Genomic DNA, 17,320 nt, shown 5'->3' on the forward strand with positions numbered 1-17,320 from the left:
GCAAATGCGTTATGAATCTCCTTGTGAGACACCTAGATGGTGCACCTTAAAATAGTAAAGCTGGATATGAGCGCTGGAAGCCTTGAAGGAATAAATATTACCTTAGTGTGGCTCCCGTCCCCAGTAAAGAAAGAATGTTAGGCAACTTGAAGAGCCAAGGGATGGAGCAAGGGGAGCTAAAAGCAAAAGAATATTTTGTTCGAGTTTTCAGAGTAAAGTAGTAGACATAGATAATTAGCAGGAGATAAGAATAGAGTTAATGAAGCATTATGAGTAAGATGTGATACATGGTTGACAATGGTAGGTCAAAAAAAATGATGACAATATTACAGAGTTTACAGTCAAGTGAAGGAAAAGATGAAATATGACAGGCCTTGAGACAATAAAAGAATATAGGCCATAAAGTCATATCCTCATTTCGAGAAATAAGTTCTCAACTCTAACGTGATTAACAGAAGGAAAAGTTAGACCCCAGAGTAATAGAAATCAGTATGGACTGGTGAATAAGATAAACTAAACATGAATTAGGAACTGAGTGATTTGATGATAGTCAGCATCATGATAATTTCATATCGCATTCCGGCAATAATAGAATGGACAACAGAAGAAGATCCATGATAAATTCAAAGAATGGTCATTCAGGGAGACGCTTCTCTAAAACAAGCAATATGAGCAAAGTTAAGCTTAAAGGACTGTATGTGCCAGTTATGTAGACATGTGATTTTTGATCCTTCCCAAGATTTTTCATATTTTAGCATGTAAATATTTAATCTAGGCCTAATATAGCTATTTCAACTAATTTTTACTCTTTTAATTTATTTTATTACAAGAAAAATAAAAATTACAAAAATTGTTCCATTAATGTTTTGTTAGTCATTTTTAATCTTGAAAAAATACCAAAAAAAATAGTTTGTTTCAACGGTCAGTCTTATTTTAATAGTTATTTTACTTAAGTAGAATTAATTAATAAATGAGATCGCATTTTTAATCTCGTTCGCAGGGAAAGAATAAAACTTGAGCTCGAGCAACCTATTTTTAGGCCTAATTTTTGAACCTAACACATAATTCTCAAGCTCATAATTCCTAGACTCATACCTCTAACCTAAGCTCTACCCCTATATAATAGTACCTAATACCTAAATTGACCTAGACACTTATAAAACACAATCAGCCGTTTTGTATAAAGAAGCCAACGCCTATCAGCTAAAACACAAAAAAAATATACAAAACCAAAAGGCTGACTTAGGGAAAAAGCGGACAGCTGCAGGAACGCAGATCTGACTGCCGCAGACCTAGAACCACCCCCGGAACCTCATCTTTTTCGTCGCACACCATACGGATCAGCGATTCGAAAAGATTTGTGGACGACACTCTAATCTTCTTCATCTCCCAAGAACCTTCCCGAAAACACCCACTTAAACCCAGGAAAACCAGCTCCAAAATACCTCCAACATTCCAGCCGAAAACTCCATGGAAACAGTAAAAAAAATTAATCCAAACATGCCTCAAAACAGCCTTTCTTTTGACATACAACAGTAAACATTAAAGGGTAACGAGAGGTTGATTGAGGTTGAGTCCGTCGAGCTCCGATTGTTGGTTCCAGTTGAAGTCGCCGGCAAATATTCCGGTTTAAAAATGACCAGTTGCTGTAATTCAAATTTATATCTATCAGTACAAAGACACATTGGATTGTTATTTGATTGATGACTGCCTGATTTGATACGTAAGGTCTGTTTTTTTAAAACTTGTTAATTCCTTTTGTTTTAATCCACATTTGGATCTTTTCATGTTTGTTTTATGTGTTTTTTTTTTAATTTCCAATATTTGTTATAATTATTTGGTTTGTATTACTTTGATTCAGATGCCGGTAATCTCGCTAATCCAAAGTTGTAGTGACTCTCTAGTATCTAGTTTTGATTAATTGTTAGCATTATTTTATGCAAGATTTAATTTTTTTTTTATATAGGTTTAAATTAATTTTTTGGTGGCAATTGAACTTATGCAAGTTATGGCATTCACAATAATTTCAAATTAGTTTAGAAATAATATTTATGGACGTCCGCAGTTTGCTTTAGTTGAATAAAATCTTTTGAAATAATTCGAGGCGTGCCATGCCAAATAAAAATCTCAAAACCCATGGACCTCACTTAATTAATTTTTAACTCTTTAGAAATCGAGGTGTGTCATTAATTGAATTTTCCATGGCCCTCGCAAACCTTGTTATTAACCTGAAAGCGCGTAGTTGTTTTAGGTGCGCTATTTTAAAATTAATTTCCTAAACTCGGGTGTGCATTTCATGTGACCCAACTCCAATTCTCAACAACGTTAAATAAAATGTATCATGGACCGCGGGTGCATTTCATGTGGCGTGGTTCAAGATGTGTTTTAGATAACGTTGAAACTTCCTAAAATTAATTAAAAGCGGCTAATAAGTTAAAAATGCACCATAGGCTAAAACATGTATTAAAATTAGATAATAGGTCAATTATAATAGTTTAAGCGACCGTGCTAGAACCACGGAATCTGGGAATGCCTAACACCTTCTCCCGGGTTAACAGAATTCCTTACTTAGAATTTCTGATTCGCAGACTTCAAAAGGAAAGTCGAATTTTCCTCGATTTTGGATCTAAAATAAACCGGTGACTTGGGACACCCAAAAACAAACCATCCCAAGTGGCGACTTTGAATAAAATAAATAAATAATTCCATTTCGAATAATGTCACTTAAATTGGAAAAACTCCCTTGTACTACCTTCGGGTGTATAAAAAAGGAGGTGTGACAACTTACACTAAGTGTCACTTTCGCGAGTGAGGAATTTTGTTATCCTTGGTACTGAAGGATTACCGCAAGGCGAGTAAGGGTCATGGATGATGTGAAAGGACGCCAAAGATAAAGAGGAAAAATATCTGTAGGCGGGTCGTCATAGCTCCAAGTCTTAGTACTCCCCAAAAGGAGGGAATATGGAATGATAAAGGAAGAATGTGATAAAAATGAGAACGGGATGAGATTGCACTTATCCAAATGTTACAGATATGCTATGATTCTAGAACGTTATGCAAGCACAACGTCAAAAAAAAGGAAGTAAGGGTTCTTGCCCGGGATGTTATTGATAGATAAAGAGCCAATACGTGAGATAAGTTAAGACAATGAAATAATCCAAGAAAGATTACGCGGAATCTGGATATGGGAATGGACCAACGAGTATTTAGTAGTTGATTCAGGAAGAACCTAGTCATGACTAGACAAGAAGTTACAGACAAATCAGCAGATCATGCAAGATAAATATAGTAAACCTCAACATGGAGAATTTAGCCTCGTAGTAATGTCATTATAACACTTGAGATATATTTAAATAGGAGTCGAGGTAATTAAAGGTACCGTATGATTTTTATGGGGATAAAAGAGAGTGCCACTCGGAAGACAGTCAAAATGTCAGTTCAGAAGCAACCCCACAAGCACAAGGGCATAGAGATAAGTAACTACGGATAAGTATAGGCAAGGAAGGACATCAGAAGGTCCGTTGAATATAAAATATAATAAGCTCACTGCTTTACAAGAGTCAGAGGATCCTCCCTAAGTACTACAATGAAAGGCTAAGTTGAGGAATTAAGGAAGAAGGCTTCAACCTAAGCATAATGACCTAAAAAGGAAATGATCATATAACAATAGTCCCACAACAACATTGTATGGACTCCATAAGAAAGTGGAACCTATCGTGGCTAATAAACGGGAAGAAAAAAAGAATCAAAGGATGATATTCAAGATCATATGGGTTGTATGGAATTCCAATATGTGTGGGCACTAAGATAAACTAAGTATGACGTAACAAAGGGGCAGAAATACCATGAAAAGTAATAGCTTACGCTGAAAGAGATTTAAGATGGAACGAAAGAAATTATTCGACCAATGATCTAGAGTCGGTTATGTTATGAACGCACTTACGGGTTCAGAGTTTTATACATGCAGCATATTCAACCATAGAAGATTCTGGTATACGTTAAAGGAAGGAATTGAGCCCAGGTCATAAACGAAGGATTCAATTGTTAAAGGATTGTATCATGCATATTCCTCATCGCCCATGAAAGGGTAAACAGAATAACTAATACTATGGACCACAGATCGGGAGATAACTTAAGCCGACGTAAAGGCTGATCAGAAGAACGAGGAAACTAAAGAGTTACATCAATGAAGTAAATCAGGAATCTGACTATTGGACCCAGAAAATTATAGAATTCGTGATTGAGAACATTGCAGGATTACCTTTTAAATATCAGAGGTACACGAAAGATAGTACAGCAGCCATATTCTATAATAGCTCTACGATAAAGCCAGTTAAAAAAGTAACAGCCTCATAAGAAGTCATTTCGAAGTTCCCACCGGATTGTAGTATTATAATAGAGCTTCAAGTTGTAGTGTGAATCATACCTATGTGGAGGGGAGGTTATGAAGGAGAGAAAGATATGATGCGGGATTCTAAGTAAGTAAGGTAAAGGTGAACAACGTACGAGATACTCAAATGCAGAAGGTTGTGAATAGTCCATACTTCGGATAGAAGGCTAGAAGCGCGAGGATTCAATAACTAGGAATGATAGCGGCATCGTCAGTGGCATGTCTTCCAGCCTATGGTTTCTAAGTACCGAGAGGTCTAGTTAAGAGAGTAGAGAAGAGTTAAAGATGATGTGATGTCTCGCTTGACGTTCCAGAATAACATAAGAAAATCTATGGTGCAAGCAAGTTGAAGGAAGGTTGCGAGTAGTATAAATGGATATGTATAGGTCGCAAGCTAAAGTATGGTAGAGCGACAAAGTTTTAAGAAGACATAAGTAAGGATAAGGAAAGGCAAATGAAAAGGGGACGAGAATGGATAAGTTCTCGGGATTATGTCCATGAAAACAAGAGAGCTAATGGTTTATCTAAGTTATAGAAAGTTCAGTATAGCCTGAATGAACTCAAAGGAATCTAAGACTAATAGCATTTTGAAGAAATGGAATGTTGCCATGTTAATGGAATGAGGGTGTAACTGTGATAAGTAAAGGATAACATTTGGGGATTGATTAATGATTTGAAAACAAAAATACAAAAAAAAGGGGATTTCATGAGTTGCACAGGAATAAATACCCACATAGGGTGAATCACATTGGGATGCTATGAAATACGATTATGGGAATCACTTCAAATATTCGTCGATGTAACGTAAGTCCTAGTGGAAAGGTATTACGTAAGAAGTTTCAAGTTATCAATGGTATATTGTAGATCAATATTAAGGCAAATCATAATGGATGGACAAAAGTCACAAAGTATGAGCAGAGATTAGGTCGTAATTCTTGAGATGAATAGTAATGAGGAAACATTAAAGGACTTAGCCTTATGCATATAGGATAAGCAACGAAAGTAACCTGGAGTTTGATCGCAGACCTTAGTAACGACAAATCGAAGTAAGAGAGATGGTATACTAACCTACTTAGATGCAGTAAAGCCATACGAATGGATAATCGAGTCTATGAAATAAGATATAGCAATATTCGTAAATTCGACAAAATATCGAGCAAAGAATTTCAGTATACTTATAGATGCCCAGAGGGACATCTCACCAAGATCTGTATATGTTCACAAAGTGAGCCCTAAAGATTGGCTAAAAGTTGGAGGAAAAAGGAGAGAGGATCGCATGGGCGTACTTACAAGGTTAGAGTCGTACATGCTACATGAAAGAAGGTAGCAACAGTTACGAGATTGGAAGAATTCAGGACACAAGTCGTGTCGTGAGAAAGAGACGTAAAGGGGGGAATGCCCTGGCCTTTGGATTTATTCATAGAACAACTGCCTAAATGGCAAGGAGAGTATTAAGGTATTCACAAGAGCTATAAGTTATGAAAATGATAAGAGCATTAGTCAACATTCGAGGACAAATGTTCCAAATGGGGGAATGATGTTACGCCCCGCAAAATTACGCCGATATTACGTCTTGCAGTATTATATTACGATAATATTACATCCTGCAATATTATATTACGATGATGCTACATCCTGAAGTATTATATTACGATGATGTTACGCCTTGTAGTATTATATTACGATGATGTTATGCTTCACATTATTAAATTACGATGATGTTACACCCTGTAGAATTGTACGTTTTTGGAATTTATAAGAATTATGTTATTTCACAAGTGATGAGTAAATTCTTAAAGATGAGAGGGGAAGCAAGTCAAAGAAAATGAATTTTCGTCCACATTTGGCATGTTGGGATAATATACTGGCTGAGCGTTAATACCTGGTATTTATGGACAAGTGCCATACAAGGTACTACATGACCATGATAGTAAGGTGTAAAAGGTGTGTTAAAAGTGAGTAGTATTTTAAGTAGTTTGAGATAATTCTTAATTATGTGGATAATTGGGTAATTATTGATTAATGGGGGATTAATAATTAACTAAGATTTTGGTGGTTGATTGGTTGATTGGTTGAGGATGGATAAGCTAAAAGGTGGCAGCCATAGAGGTCTTGAATAAATGACTCATCAGTCACATGCCAAGGTGTCTTATTTAGGTAAATCATGGGACTTAGTCATCAAAGATGTGGGGGCCACACCCACTTAGTAAAGACATTTTAAAGAATTAAGAAAGGGATGTTTGAATCAAGAACTCAAGGTTACTGCTGGAGAAGCTCACAACTTTGAAAAATTTCATAAGACTTCTCCAACTCAAAGTAACGTGAGGAATTTCATAAGACTTCTCCAATTCATACAATGATCCAACGTTAGCAACGTGAATCCAACGAGATTTTAACGAAATTCCTTAGCACCTTAGCAACATGAGATTTTCTAATTTTAAGGAAGTGCAATGCAATCTTTCTCAAGAAAATCGATTCAGGTATGTTAAGGCTATCCCTTTCTTTCTTTTAGGATAATCCATACGATACAAATAAAACGAGCAAATGCACAGCTTTCATAAATGATTCTATTCATAGAAATACTAGAAGTGCTAATGTTTTTGATTCCCCATGTGTCCTATTACTCTATCATCTGTTCATGGGTCTCAAAAAATACGTATTTGATAAAGTTTATCCGAAAGTCATATTGAGTTTTATGGCATTCCGAGAAAATCTTATTAATGTATTTCTTATGCATTTCATGCATTTATACATGTACATTGACCCATGACTCAGACGGCATTATATACGCATATATATATATATGTATATATGTATATATGTATATATATAGGATATGGCAAAAGGTTACAGTGTTATATACGCACCACCATCTTATCAGCTAGTATACGTTAGTGATTTTGCCCACAGTGGCCGAAATGATATGATGGGATGCCCTCAGAGATTGATGATGTTATGAAACATGTACATATGCACAACATTACATTCATATGTATATGCATGACACCATAAGTATTTCATGATTTACAAAGTTTTCCAGACTTACAGGTTGATTTATTTACTCTATATTTCTTCCATGTCTGTTATGTACTTATTTATGTGTCTTACATACTCAGTACATTATTCGTACTGACATCCCTTTTGCATGGGGACGCTGCGTTTCATGCCCGCAGGTCCCAATAGACTGGTTGAGATCCCTCCAAGTAGGCTACCATTTCGGCGGAAGATGTTGGTGTGCGTCATTTGCTTCGGAGTTGCTTGTTTGGTTAGCATGATTTAGACGTGTATTGTTTGGTATTGCAAGACCCTGTCCCGACCTTTATGAAAATTATGTATTCTTCGAGGCTTGTAGACAGATGTCATGTACGTAAAAGATTGTATCGCCTTGACGGCCCATATTCAGTACACGAGTGGTTATTTTGGTCTTATATGCCCGTACCTCATATGTATAAGTTTGTATTCCCTCGTGCTTCACTCCGGTCCATTTACCTATTATAGAATGATATGAAAGATACGTTAAGTTGGTACTCGGTCGAGTAAAGTACCGGGTACCCGTCGCAGCCCATCTGTTTGGGTCGTGACAGTGATGGCATTAACTTTGCTTTCCCAAAAGCTAGGTAATATGCTAAGTATTTTCCTGACAATTTTGTTTCTTGGAATGGTTTCTCTTAGAGAGTGGAGCTCATTGATGATGGAGGTGAATCGAGTATGCATGTACTGAATGGACTCATTATCCTTCATCCTGAATAGTTTATACTCAGTAGTGAGCATGTCAATCTTTGACTGCTTATCTTGAGTTGTCCCTGGATGTGTTGTTTGGAGAGCCTCCAGATCTCTTTGGCAGATTGACATGCAGAGATTCTGTTATACTCGTCCAAACCTATACCATAGACGAGGATCTTTTTTCTCGGGAGTTTTTCTATATAGCTTTGCGATCAGTATCGTTGTACTCCTTTCTTGTTTTTGGAACTGTCACTGCCGGTTCCCCAATGGTCTTCGGAACGAAGGAGCCATCGCAGATGACATCCCAGAGCTCATAATCCTTAGCCATGATGAAATCATGTAATCTTGTCTTCCACCTTGCGTAATATTGTTTGAATCTTGGTGGTCTGTAGGTTGATTGACCTTCTTCAAAGTTTGGTGGAGCATCTATGTGGATCATTTTTAGGTGTTAGCCTTGTAGAAAGAACATGCTCTGACACTAATTGATGTGAACTTAGGGTCCACCAAACTGTATAGAGAACCTGGTTCTCTATCAGTTTCATAGATCACACCCACACATACACACAGAGCAGTAAGTAAAAGACACATCAGAGTTTTACATAGAAAAATCCCAGTTGACGGGATTAAAAACCATGACCTACCCTCGTAGGATTTCAACTTCACTAACTGAGCAACTTTCAGATCACAACTTATTGTAATCTAGGAATGAACCTCTTAATCCTTCACCTACTTGTAATAACTCAATTACAAGTATCTTTATAATAACTCTATTGCAAAGCACACACTTTGACTGACTCTGGCCAAAACACAAACACGGGGTTTATGATTTTACAAAAGATTTCCTATAGAAATGCTTCTAAGTAAGCTGGGTAGGAGTTACAAATAAATGATACTAACAAAGACATAACAATACTAAGGACATATGATAGACTTGATACTGTGATCTGGTCCTTGGTTCAGTTGTTGCTTTGTTCTTCAATGACTTGATGTTTTTCAGCTCACCTGAGAGAGAATTGATTGTTTAAGGTAATGCAAGTGTGGAGATTTCCCTTGCCTTATGTTGGTAATATACAAGTGATGTCATCAGAATGACGTATGCATTTATCCGGTACAAAGCATGCTGAAGGAAGTGACAACTGCACTGTTGCGTGTGCAGAAAACAGTGCAGCGACTTTATAGCCGTAGAGAGTTGATTTGTACTGTCATCAGAGAAACTGATGGGCATATGTTTCCTCTCTCGTTTCTTTGACTCAAGTTGTTGGAACTTGTGACAGACTCAACACTTCTTCTTCTTGAGCCCTTTGAGGATGTGTAACATGTTAACATGAGGCTGTAAAACAATTCTCATCTATATAGTAAAATACAGTATGTGTGAGCATTATTCCTGATATTTCAACCCAGAATTTTAAATACAATTAGCTGGAGAGAAGGAAATTAATGTATATTAACTATATAAAAACTCAGAGAAGCCTCTGTGGTGACTCTGCTAGTTATTGGTCATCTCTCAAACGCCATTCTTTCGCTGATATCTGCCGACCAAATGTTGCTTGTTGCATATCAAACAGAGATGACATGATAAGTGAAGGAATTTAGGCCACGCTCTTGGAAGGAGAATTGGGATAAGTAAAATATCTTCTCATGGATTCTTATGGGACCGCATTAAAAAAATGAAAAAGTTCCAAAAGGTCACTATATGGCCAGCACAAACTCAATCCAGAATAAAGGTTTTCCTTAGGCATGAGGAGAATCAATGGAAAAATATCCAGAGAGCTCTCGACAAATTAAAAACGTACGCACTTCTCTTTCCTCCCATTGTGAATCTTTGACCATCACTTTTCTTCTCCTTTTTCAATCTTAGTTCATGTAATTTGATTTAGAAGGAGTGAATTCTATTAAGAATAAAGATTTTCAATTTCAACAATTAACAATTACTTCCTCCGGTCCACAATAAGTGATCAATTTGTTTTTTTATTTTAGTTCAAAATAAGTATCCATTTATATAATCACGAAAAAAATCAATTTATTTTTCCAAACTTACCCTTATATACGCATCTCTAAAAAGTCATTTACTCCTCACATTTTAAAAGAGAAGTAAGTGATATTATGACTATGGTGCAACACTTAATGAAGGGTAATTTAGTTACACTAATTATTTTCGTCTAGAATTTAGTATTTTCTTAATAGGTGTGCCCAAAGAAAATTAGTCACTCATTGTAGACCAGGAGGAATACAAATTAAAAACTAGCTCAATGATAAAAATGAATAGCTGAACAATGTAGATACAGAAATAAGGGAAATGAGGCATTGCGGTATCTGTATTGTCTCAAAATTGCCGTACACAGTATCTGTCCTAGGGAACTCTCTCATGGGAAAGAGCACTTTCTGGGCTCCATGAGTGTGCTTTCGGCCTTTTAGCAACCCGGTCCCAAAAAGTTGCCGGAATATAACACATTTCTAGCAATGTTCTTCGTTTTTTTTTGGGTCATAAAAAATTACTAACTTCATTACCACGTCATAAAAGATACAGAGGGCAAGGTGCTCATGGCACTTGTGGGGGCTGATGGTACATGAGTAATAACTATTGGCCTATGGTCCACAGACGGATCAGTAAGAAAACTACTAGCTACTTCACTACTAGGATCCTTGGAAGGATCATCACAAAAACTAGCCAGAGGGAGGGGGGGAGCGAAGATCATAGTTGTGCATGAATTTACATTTGGGGGGATATGGTGGGTAACAAAACGCAAGAGTTGACAAATCTCCTTCTCACTGCCCCTTCTTTGTCTTAATGGAAGTGTAGGTGGACAAAAGGTGGTGGTGTATCAAAAGTTGTAAGTTGTTGCTGCATGATAAGCGTATATCATAGTTAGCTAATCCATCAGCTACCATATTTGCCTCCTTGTATATATGCTGAAGAAGAGGGTCACCCAGTTGCTTGAGCAGCAACCTGCAATCAGTGATCAACTTAGTATAGTGAGGATTGTTGGAATGGATTAAAGTGATTACCTCATTGGCATCTATATTAATCTCCAATGGGAAGTAACCATGCTGTAAGGACAAGCGCAAGCCATGAAGCAAACCAATTAGCTCTGTTTGTATGCTATTACCAAACTCGATATGTTTAGAAAATCCCAAAAGTCAGTCCCCTCCAGATGAGCGTATGACCCCTCCTATTCCATTTAACCTTGGAGACTTAGCTGCTCCATCAGTGTTTAATTTGTAGTGGTTGTGGTTGTGTGGTTTTCATTTGATGTATAGAAGAGTTAGGGTTTTGTTCTTGTGTGGTTGCGATGTGAGGAAGTGGAATTCTGCAGCTTTTTTAAGAATGTGTAGATAGGGAGAAGGGGTAGAGTGTTGGTGAAATATATTATGGTTGCGTTGGATCCAAATACCCCATAGACAATATGGAATTAAGGTGGATGGAGGAATGTTGTAGGGGGTATGGTGAGTATATTGCATGATCAAAAACTTGATTTGCTCAATCAGTGAAATGCTTCGATGTTGAAGGGAGTTTATATGATGAAGAAGTCCTAGGTGAGCCCATAAGGGCCTGGAGGCAGTGCACTCGAAGAGTAGATGACGTATAGTCTCTGCGCCCGTGGAACAGTAAGAACAAAGGTTGTTGATAATATTAAGGCGAGCTTAGTAGGCATTTGTGGGAAGCCTATGGTGGCTACATAGCCAAAGAAAGTATCTGATTTTAGGAGGTGTGGGTAGATTCCAAATCCAAGTATGGCTTTTACAATGGACATTTGGTGTTAGTGCGTGATAACATGATTGGACAGTAAATTGTCCTGAAGGTCTGAGGTTCCATATAAGAGTATCATGATGATTGGGGTATTGGGATAAATAAATACTAAGTATTTTAAGGAGTATAGCCCGGGGAAGATGAAATAGAAGGTTAGTTAGATCCCAATTATTATTGCGTATGTAGTAGCTAATCGGCCGCTAGTATTCTAGGAGCGGTAGGGGCCTTCAATTAAGGATCTAAGGGTGGTTTGGTGATCAAGCCAATTATCAGTCCAGAATTTGATATGGTTGCCCGATGAAACTACCCATTTAGATCCTATTTGACAATGGTGTCATCCTTGTTGAATGTTTTTCTAAATGAATGAGGTGTTTTTATAGGTAATATACGTTGTGAGTAGTATAGATGCCCAAAAGGATGACGGGTGTTTAAAAAATCTCCATGCTAGAATAGCTAGGAAGGCTTTATTTTTTATGGAGAGGTTTTGTATTCCAAGACCTCCTTGGGGTTTAGGTAATGTAACAATCTCCCATTTAGTCGTATGTAGTATCTGCTTGTAGGAGGTGGATCCCCAAAGGAAACATTTTTTATATCTATCTAACAGTGTGATGATATTTTGTTGGATGGAGATATATTGCATGATATGATTAGGTAAAGAGTTGAGGGTGCATTTGATAAGGGTGGCTCTACCTGCCATAGTAAGGCAGTGGGTCTTCCAACCGGCAAGCCTTAATTTGAAGTTGTCGATAAGGTATTGAAAATCTCTTTTTATAGGTCTTTTAAGGAAAATGGGAAATCCTAGATACCTACCAAAAGATTTTCCTTCGGACATGTTGAAAGAGCTGAGGACAAATTCTTTTGAGAGGGTGAACAATTTTTGGAGAAAAATATTTTTGACTTGTAATTTTCCTTCTCTTTTTGTATTTTGTTTTTCTTTTTGTAACGGATTAATAGTCTTTTTGGCCAAGCTTCTACTATCATCTTATTTTTAAAATTACTTTTTTTTAAGTGATTTTCAAAAAAGTACTTTTGGTGACAAACAAATTATGATTGGTTTATTAATTTTAAAAATACTTTTGAGCAACCATTAGTGTTTGGTCATGTATTTAGAAAGTTCTTTTAAGTGAATTTTTTTTAAAAGTATTTTTTTCAAAAATTGTTTCTGTTTCTACTCAAAAATACTCTTTTTCCTTCTAAAAATTTGGCCAAACACCTTAACTTTAGAAAAAAATACTTTTAACCTAAAAGAAGCTTTGGCCAATCAAGCTATAAGAGTAGTGCGACATTTGCTCTTATCTTGTACTTTTTGAATTCGTTTCAGATAAGTTTTCCACGATGATAATTTCTGTTATGTCATAGGTCTTATCTTATGCCAATGGAATAATGCAAAGGTGAATTCAAGATTTAACTAATTAAGTGGATTGCGGATTATCACTGCACTTCTCGTTTATAGACTTACTATAAATATATATATTTTTGAAAAATAATATTCAACTAAAATATATAGAGTATGAGTCAAAGGAAAGGATGTTCTTGTATCTGATACGATTCTATGGGATGACAAGTTAAGCGGATTAGTGCCACATATTTAGAAACACATGTGCTTGTGTTACTCACATTTTGGAACAAAAACGCTAGAGTTCTAGACTTCTAGTCTCCTGTTTTTATTTTAATCACCCGCACTGTAATTAATTTATTTACAAAAAAAATCTTAAATTGTCCGATCTTACTATGAATCAGATCCTGGACTGGTAGTTATAAGCGAACCAACTATAATTTGGGTTGCTCTAGTTTCTTACTTTACCATGGAAGCTTGATATTCACAAACAATTAAATGTCATTGCTGATAAAGCTGTAGATTGGGTCCACAAAAAGTTTTGAGTACTTTCATGCTTATAATACACTAGAAAAGACGGACAAATGTTCTCTTATTTTTTGGAACTTATTTCTCAAGTGAAATGTAAAACCAATTCAAAGAAGAATTGGTGGACAAATAGGACATATATAGTAGGTGCAGTTTTCGCGTTTTGTCGTTTTCCTTTCTTACAAGTTTTGAGATCAATCATACTTTTCTCTCTCTATTTATCTATTAGCGAGAAATATTTTTTATTTTCATTATACATCATTGTGCTAGGTAAAATCAGGGACAGAGTTTTCCCCGATTCCCGGACGTGGAAACAGGGGGAAGCATTGCCCAACATGATTATAATCGAGGCCCAAGAACCTCTCGTACCGGAACCCGGAGAATTGAACGATGTATTTGAGATCGAGCACGGTGAAATAATGGACCCATATCAAATATAGCTTCTGGACTTCGGGAAACGTGGATAAGAGTTACGCATGACGAGTGAGGGGCCGTAATATTCGTCGGATATTACAGCGAATCTCGTTCAGTATCAACTGTAGATCAACATTTACTGGAAAAAGAAGATTTTTACCTTATTTAAACTTGTTCTAGGACTAAAATTCTCCTACTATATAAAGGGGAAGATTTTCTTTATTCTAACACATTATGATACGCAAATCAAAGCAATAGAATTTATTTTGGTCTTCTAGCTATTGTTCAAAGTGCTTTTCATTTTGTTCTCTTATTTATTCACGACAAAGCTTGTATCAAGGGTCTGATCGAGGACACAGTCCACTATTCAATCTAAGATCAGGCTTGACCATCACGTTGCGATTGGTTTGATAATTTATTTTATCTCTAACTTATTTATCTGTTATTCTTAATTATTTGTATTGAATTAAATCACATATCCATTAAACCGCGTACAAATTTTATTGTTACTCATTTTAGGTGTAAACAGTTTGGCACCCACTGTGGGGCTAAGGATAATGGTGGTGATTTGATACGAATCTCCGTAACTCACCCTATTTTACGCTTGTTCTTTGAAATTTTTATTCCAGGTTAACCTAAGAATGTCAAACTCTCAGTCTTGTCACTTGAACGTTGACGATGAGTCAGACCATCATAGAGAGAAAAATAAGGTGATGTCTGGTAATGATGTGCCTCTTGTCGATCCCAATGGCGTCCAGCTGCCAACCCGGTCGATGCTAACGTGTAGGTGGCCATCAACATCAATTTACCAACTAATCCCGAAAATAAATTTTCGCACGAGATCCCGGCCAACGGCTCGAGAAGCGCCCGAGGATAAGGTGATGGGGTGAGCCTGCAATTGATCTTTGAAATGTTGCAGGCCCAATAACCGGTGATAGCACAGTTGCAGAACCAAAGCCACGTTGCTAACATGGTCAAACGTAAACAGTCCTAGGAAAATAATCGTAGGGACGAACAAATTGCCGTAGAACAGAGTGAGTTCAGACCCTGAGAGACTTCCGAGGTGATAAAGATGCTCTAAGCATGGACAAAACGAGTGGAATCAGGCGAGAAAAAGATTGAGGTCAACGACAAGAAGGCGCAAACATATAACTCCAAGGTCGATCAGATCCCAGGAGCGCCTCCGATACTAAAGGACCGAACTCCAAAAAGTTTATTCAGAAGACTTTTCTCCCGAGCACAGCACCGAAGCCAATCCCGAAGAGGTTTCGAATGCCCGATATTTTCAGGTATAACGGGACAACGGATCCAAATGAGCATGTAACCTCCTATACATGCACGATTAAAGGGAACTTAGAAGATGACGAAATCGAGTCGGTGTTTCTGAAAAAGTTTGTGAAACCTTGTCTAAGGGAGCAATGATATGGTATCACAACTTACCTCTAAATTCTATCAACTCGTTTGCTATGCTTGCAGATGCTTTCGTAAAGGCCCATGTCGGAGCCATCAAAGTCGAGACCAGGAAGTCAGACCTTTTCAAGGTCAAACAGAGGGATAACGAGATGCTCAAGGAGTTCGTGTCGAGATTCCATATAGAACAAATAGATCTGCCACCAGTTGCGGATGATTGGGCATTCAGGCATTCACTCAAGGGCTCAACATCCGAAGTTCCGTGGCCTCTCAATAGCTAAAACAAAACTTGGTAGTGTACCCAGCGGTCACCCGAGGTGACATCCACAATAAATATCAATCGAAGATAGGGGTCGAAGACGACCAACTCGAGGCCCCTTTGGGATCTGTTTACCCGATCAAAAGAGACGATCGATCTAAAAGAACCATTGATCAGGAGCTAAGGCCGATCTGAGATTGATATCACCCATACAACACGAATCGGAGGAGAAATAGATCTGGGTGCCACCCGATAAGGAACGAGAAGAAAAATGATCGAGGACCGAGCGGATGGGGCTTGATGAGCAAGAGCAGGTTTGACAGGTTCCTCGGGAATATGGAAGCACCAAGATTATCATAGTATAATTTCAACGTGGACGCTGCAAGTATAGTGTCGGCCATAGGGAGTACCAAAGAGACCAAGTGCCCCCGACCATTACAATCCGATCCTTCCCAGAGGGATCCTAATTTGATGTGTAAGTGATACGGCAAATCCGAGGCTCGATTTCCCCGTCATAAGGTCATCTCACAGTCATGATCCTCGAAGCTCGAAGCCAAGCTCGAGACTCACCCTCGGGGATCGTCAAGTACCGGTCCGGAGGGCATTGCGTTCCAATGGCTGTAGCAGGCTATGGAAGGCGAGAGGATAGTTTCCAAGGCACATGGCTTAACCTAACAGGGCTGACCTATCCGGGGCCTATCTCAAGATGTCACGTCCGGCCATCCTATCTCCATGTCTTTACAGTTAACACATTTTGTACTATAACGGGATTCCCCTCCTATATAAAGGGGATCCCTATCACTTTGTAAAGCCCGACTGCTGTTGCTCCAACTACTCTACAAAAGATCAATAATATCTCTCTCTCTCTTTTCTCTCTAACTCATTTGCCCGAGGCCACTCTTAGCATTTATTGCTTTCATACTTGTTCTTCATTTATTGCTTTGCATTGGCCGTAAAGAGCCTTCTTTAATTACACTCTAACTGTTATCCCTCTCAGGTTACCCCCGATAGCTCGAGCTTGAGCTGGATATAGACCTCAAGGCCCCTCATCCACCAGTCCGAAACCCAGGCGACAAGCCCCTCGATTTGATTACTACCCCGTTTTAGCTTGTATCTCATCGTTAAACTTCACATTCTCAACAGCAACTGCTCTAACAACTAGCATAAAAATAGATCACATATTTTTTGAATCCCATTTATAAATTTAATTGTTGTTACCATTTTCACGGTAAACAGTTTGACGCCCAGCGTGGGGCTAAAAATAATAGTGATTATTTTTTTGTTGGTCTCATTACAAAAACGCAAGTTATCTTTCACACTTTTTCTGGTCCAAGATCTTCATTTCAGGACAGAGCACCTAGCTCGGTAAGTAAAATGGGAAACCCGAACCTTGAAAATAACAGAGAGAAGGAAACGACTCCCCCAGATGCCGGTACACCACTAAATTCAGCTCGGACAGAAGGGAAGGTTCCCCAACATGACGTCTACATGATTATTAGGGGAACCAACGTT

General features: G+C 37.8%; 1 long non-coding RNA gene across 1 annotated transcript; it reads left to right on the forward strand.

Moving 5' to 3' along the window:
* Window positions 1-1,202: 1,202 nt before the first annotated feature.
* Window positions 1,203-7,818, forward strand: LOC138886887 (uncharacterized). The gene is made up of 2 exons (XR_011405833.1): window positions 1,203-1,728; window positions 7,564-7,818. It is a non-coding gene; the product is annotated as an uncharacterized lncRNA (long non-coding RNA).
* Window positions 7,819-17,320: the final 9,502 nt, after the last annotated feature.

Source organism: Nicotiana sylvestris, chromosome 3, assembly GCF_000393655.2.
Source record: "Nicotiana sylvestris chromosome 3, ASM39365v2, whole genome shotgun sequence".
NCBI classification, from domain to species: domain Eukaryota; kingdom Viridiplantae; phylum Streptophyta; class Magnoliopsida; order Solanales; family Solanaceae; genus Nicotiana; species Nicotiana sylvestris.